General features: G+C 39.9%; 1 pseudogene; it reads right to left on the bottom strand.

Moving 5' to 3' along the window:
- Positions 1 to 4,230: 4,230 nt before the first annotated feature.
- On the bottom strand, positions 4,231 to 4,646 carry LOC102471888 (anaphase-promoting complex subunit 15 pseudogene; annotated as a pseudogene).
- Positions 4,647 to 5,737: the final 1,091 nt, after the last annotated feature.

The following is a 5,737-nucleotide window of genomic DNA, read 5'->3' as shown; positions in this document are numbered from 1 at the left end:
AAAGCCTATTGTTCTGTCATCTTTTACAGTTCTAAAGCACTGAGCTTTCTCCAATGGGTTACATATTTTACTACGACATAATTTTTGTAATGGTTATATTATATTCCATCTTATAGATAAGTTGTTTAACCAATCCTCTAACATCATATATTTATTCCAATTTAAAATTATTCTGTCAGGTCAGCCCCATCATCTAGTGGTTAAGGGAGCTGGATCCCATATGACCAACCATGGTTTGATTCCCACACATCAGGTGTGTGTATGTATGCATCTCCAAAATCCCAGTGGGATAGAGAAATGGAGGAGAAGGGATTGAAGTGTAACTATGTCCCATTAGGGATTACTTTCTCCCTCTCTAGTTATCTCTCTGTTGAGTGCATATATCCTCTGATAATTAAAAAATATTAACAATAAATAATGTAGTAAATGTCTTTACACAGACATCTTTGCATATATTTCTAATTATTATCCTGAAATAAATTCCTAGGCTTGAAATTGTTTGGCCAGAGGGTGTGCTTATCATAAAGGTTAATGTTGTTATTATTATAAATAAATAATGATAATGACATCAAAAACTACTGTACCATGGGGAGGCAATTCCCCTGGAGAGAGGTCTTGAACACAAAAAGACATCCACAGACTTTTAAAAATGCATTTTAAGGAATAAGAACTGCTCCAAATTTATCAGCACAAAAGGGCAATCTTGAGCTTTTGAAATCTCTTTCTAACCTCACATTGTGAAAAATATTTATTTATTTATTTGCTAGAGGGTGCATGTGCTCACAGAAGAGAGAGACAGGGGGAAAGTGAGAAAGTATCCCTTGGAGGATGGTCACACTGCAATCCTTTCTCCTCCATTCTCCTGTCAGGATTTTGGGCATGCATGGCCATGTACCTGGTGTGTTTTTCAAGCTATTGGGTCCAAGGCTCGAACTGCACTGATGGCCACATGGGATCTTCTAGCTCCCTTGAACACCCTGCCACTGGCTGGCCCAATAATCTGACATGTTTACTTCCTAAAATTTAAATGATATGTAATTTCTTATGTAGAAATTATAAACATCTATTTAAAGGATAATGATATAGAAATTGTTTGTTAGTGATATTTATCATTAACAAACCATACAAGTCTCAATAGATATTTGACACTTTATTTGAAAGCTTAGCACTCCGGAGTTTTAAAATTCTCTACCAGAGGGTTTTCTTTTTTAAGTCCCAGTGGTCTATAAAGGATTAAGTGGAATGTATGACTTGTATCCTTCACTAGATTTTAAGAGAAAGGAGTTGTCACCAATATATTTTGACCAAATGCCTTATTAAAGACACCACCAAGAATGGAGCTTGGAAGCAAGGGTAGCCCAGACACCCCTGGCAGCTCCATCATTCTGTACTTTAATAACTCACTGGCAACAGGATGAAGTCGTTTATGTTCCAGACTTTGCCTCCTGGTATCTAGATTTTTATAGGTGTTTTGACTGAGGTGTAGAGGAGGCATTTTTTTGGCTGCTGATTTCTATTCCAGATTGTGGGATGTGAATAATTTGGTAAATTAACATCAATGGGTTAGACTGTTCTTTGTTACCGAAGGCCCCTGGGCTGCCTGTTCCACTGGATGGTCACATTAATTTGCAACCACAGGAGGATGGCTGCTGGGCACACACGCCCAAGTTAAATTTCCTTTTTCAGGTTTCCCCCCTATTTTGGATATTCAGGTAGCCACTAAAGTCTGAGGCAGCTCTCTCTTGTGCATTCATAATTCTGGTTAGGCCTAGGGCTTCCAAAACTAATATCAGGCAGGAAAGATCCAAACCTTAGTGCTTTTGTGGCTTATTTTTTTTTCCTGGGGCCAGTTTTCGACCATGTTTCCAATGATCAGTCTGTACTCCTAGTTATACACTAAATGCATAAACTGTGTGTGCTACAAATGATGTTTTTCTAGCCTGTCCGTATAGCCTATTAAACCAGAGTTGGCAGTTTTCCATCCCTTAGGAGAAGCATTTGGCATAAATAATATTGTCATTTGGGAAGGCTAGACATGGTTTGAAGAAGTGACCTTGTATAAATATTGTCTGAGGTATGACTGAGGCTAAATTATATGACAGGGAGCTAGTATAGTCTGGGCTCTGGGCCCTCCTGGTAATGAAGTTGCTTCTTGTAGCAATGGAACCATCTGAGTTGAAATTGTAATCAAATACACGAGAGACTGTTAAAAACATAGGAACCAGTGTATTTACGAACCCCCAAGGTCAGTGGATGGCAAACAGTGCTGTAATTTCTTTGTTGTTCAAATGCCTTTGTCTTTTCAAGAGACAAGATGTCCTAGAAAGTGCCTTTTGTCCTTGCCACAGAACTTCCCTCAGTGTTGAGACTGCTGAACGGGCCAAGAGTTTGTTGACTCCCCCACCCACGTTTGGGGCGGGCAGCTGGCACTGAGCAGAGTCTTGGGTATTGCTGAGCTATTTGTGGTTGACCTGGTATATCAGTAGCACAATACAGCTCCCAAAAAGACAGTTACTTTCCATTCCCTCTCTCAACACCCCAGTTTAGGATTTCATTTCCTTTTTTCCTGGCCTGTGTTGCTCGACCAGCTTCCTAATTATTCAGAACTTCTTCCCTTTACCTTTTGGTCCTGCTATTAATTGATTTGCCAGACTTGTCTTTCAAAAGAATAATTTTATTTTCATCAATCCTTCTATTTATCCATTCGTTCAACAAATATTCATTGAGTGCCAACTGCGTGTCAAGTACTTTGCTCCTTGCTATAATAAATTTACGGTCTAGTTGGGAAGACAGATATTTGACAAATAATCACACTACTAAATATATAATTATAAGCTAGTGTAAATGTTCTGTTGGAAAGAAGTAGTATGAATTAAAGGAATTTCATTTAGAGTGAGGAGTCAGGGGAGCTCCCCGGAGTAGATAAAGTTATAGTGTGAAACATGTGTAGGTCTTAATTAGATAAAGGCCCATGTAGGCTAACAGGTGGTATAGTGATTAAGACTCTGGACTCCCACATGGCTGACCATGGTTCTGAGCCCTGGGCCTGGCAATGTGAAAATCATGCTGGGCAAGTGTGTGTGCATGCCCAAAATTCTAGGAGAAGAATGGAGGAGAAAGGATTGCGGTGTGTCCATCTCCCTTGGCTGGATGGTGAATTCTCATTTTCCCTCTCACTGTCCCTGTCTGTCCCTCTCTGGCAAATCCCTATGGAAAAAAAAAAAAGTCCTTGGACTAAGGAGTAGGGACACGGTGAGAAGGGGAGAGTGTTTTTCAGACAGAAGTGGTAGGCCACAGCAGAGGAAAGTGTGGTGATATCCAGGGAATAGAGAGAAGGCCAATATGACAAGTACAAAGAATAAGGGCCATATCAGGAGGGCCACATAGGCCAGGTTAAGAATTATGATTTATATTCTACCAGCAGAGGGGAGTGATTAAAGGGTATTTTTAGCAAGAATGTAATCTGGTCAGATTTACATTTTGAAAAGATCTCTTGGGCTGCAATGGTGAGAACCAATTGATAAAAGATAAAGAGATCAGTTATGCAAGATAATGGTAAATTCAACTAGTAACTGAAGAAGAGATAAGTAGGCAGGTTTGAGCATTATTTATTTGGGGAGAAAACCCACAGTGTTTGATGATGGGTTAGATATGAGGAATGAAGGAGAGGGAATTGTCAAGGATGGTTGAGTGGTCCCACTTTGTGAAACTGAATTATTTACACATTTACTGAATAGAGTAATACTGAAAAAGGGCTAAATTTGTAGAGAAAATAAAGAGCAAAGGTCTTGAAACAGGAACTTACTTGATGATTTTCAAGGGAGACTAGCAGGAGATAAAGTCAGAGATAAGATTTGAAGTGAGGCAGGCTTGATCAGCCTTGCAAACCACTGGAAAAGGATTTTAGCTTTTAACTGAGTGACATCAGAAACTATTAGATTTTATTTTTTCAGTCCTTTGTCTTTATTAAACAAGGTTATAAAGAGACCAACCCTAGAAACCAGGGGATGAGGTACTGGCTAGGATGATGAGGTGGGCTCAGGCCTTTGGGATGAGCCAGATTGAAGGCCTGGGAGAACCAGGAGCCCAGGTCCTCACAGCAGATGAGGAAGTACTTGAGGATAAGCTTTCAGGTACAGGGGCCATCAACTGGTTCTGTGGGGTGGAAGTGGGATATAGGGCAAGTAGGCTGGCCTGGCATTTTCGTGAGGCCACCCTGGCCTTGACTACCTAGATTACCCACTAGTCCTGATCCTGTTCATTGCCTTCCATGTCCACCTCATTGACCTCTCCATCATCAGGTGATTCATTGTAGTTATTCATCTCATCCATGTCCTGCATGCCCTCATCATCCTCTGAGTCCTCCTCAGTTTCTCCATTTTTATCATCATCTTCCTCTTCCTCATTGTCATAGTGCTCTGAGGCTGGCTTGCTGATTGGTACCAGGTTGTTGTCTTTCTATGATGCTTTGGAGCTAGGCCTGACACTGCTGTTCCTACTGCTGCGGTTCTGTCTCTTCCACACAGGGTTGATCCAAGTTAAACCACAGTGTCTCAGTCACTCGAGGGAAGAGTGAGGGGAACAAGGTGGACATGGCTCCTAGACTGAGTTTGAATCTTGGCTCCACCACTTACTAGCCGCTTGACCTTGGCCAAGTCACTTAACCTCTCTGGGCCTTAATTTCCTCATTGCGCTGGGAAGCAGCAGCGGGCGGCCACCCAGAAGCGTTTCCTTAGCCTAAATGGAAAGAAACTATTGGATTTTAAGCAGGGGAATTATAAGAGATGACTTATATTTTTAAAAGATTATTGTGGCTGCTGAATGGAGAAAAGATTCTGGGGAAATGAGGCCAAAATCAAGGAATCCATGGGTGACAGTTACAATAATCTATTGGATCATCAGAAAAGTCATGATGCATTTTTTGAATAGAAAGATATGTCATGACTTTTCCAGTGACCCAATAGATGGAATATGATGGTTGTGGCTTAGATCATGATGGTAGCTGAGAAGGTGGTGAGACGTGGTGAGACCCTAGGTATATTTTGAATGTAGAACCAGCATTTTCTGATGGATTAGATGTAGTGGGAAAGAGAAGAGTCAAAAAAGTGATACCAAGATTTTTGGTTTAAGCTACTGGAAAGATGCATTGCAATTCACTAAGATGTAGACTTATGAAAGCTCAAGAGTTTGATTTTTTAATATAAGGTCTGAGATCCTTATTAGGTACCCAGTGGAAAGACTGAGTAGACTGTAGGATATATGGGCTAAAGTTTAAATGAGAGATCCAGGAAAAAAAAAAACCAGAAAAACAAAAAAACATTAATGTGGGCATATTTGGTGTTTATAAAAGATAATCAAACCCATGAGAAAGGATGAACTCACCAAAGAAACAAGAATCATTAGAAAAGAGGAATAAATATTTAGAATCTAAGCACAAGGAAGATAATTTTAGTCAGTAATGTTCAAGTTAACATCATTAGTAATAAGATGTTTTGACATCATATACCTCTTGATAGGATACACTGAGAAAGGCACAAAATCACTTCTGTGATATTTTTGCCAAAAATCACATAATCTCATTCCACCATGAAAAAATATTGGAGAAGTCCAAACTGAGAGACATTCTACATAATAACTGACCAGTACTCTTCAACAGACTCAAGATTCTGAAAGATAACAAATGACTAAGAAATTGTCACAGATTGAAAGGATACCAAGAAGACATGACAACAATATA

This window comes from Tupaia chinensis, unplaced genomic scaffold (genome assembly GCF_000334495.1).
Source record: "Tupaia chinensis unplaced genomic scaffold, TupChi_1.0 Scaffold000516_1, whole genome shotgun sequence".
Classification (NCBI taxonomy): Eukaryota; Metazoa; Chordata; class Mammalia; order Scandentia; family Tupaiidae; genus Tupaia; species Tupaia belangeri.
This window is presented reverse-complemented; position numbering and strand designations above follow the sequence as displayed.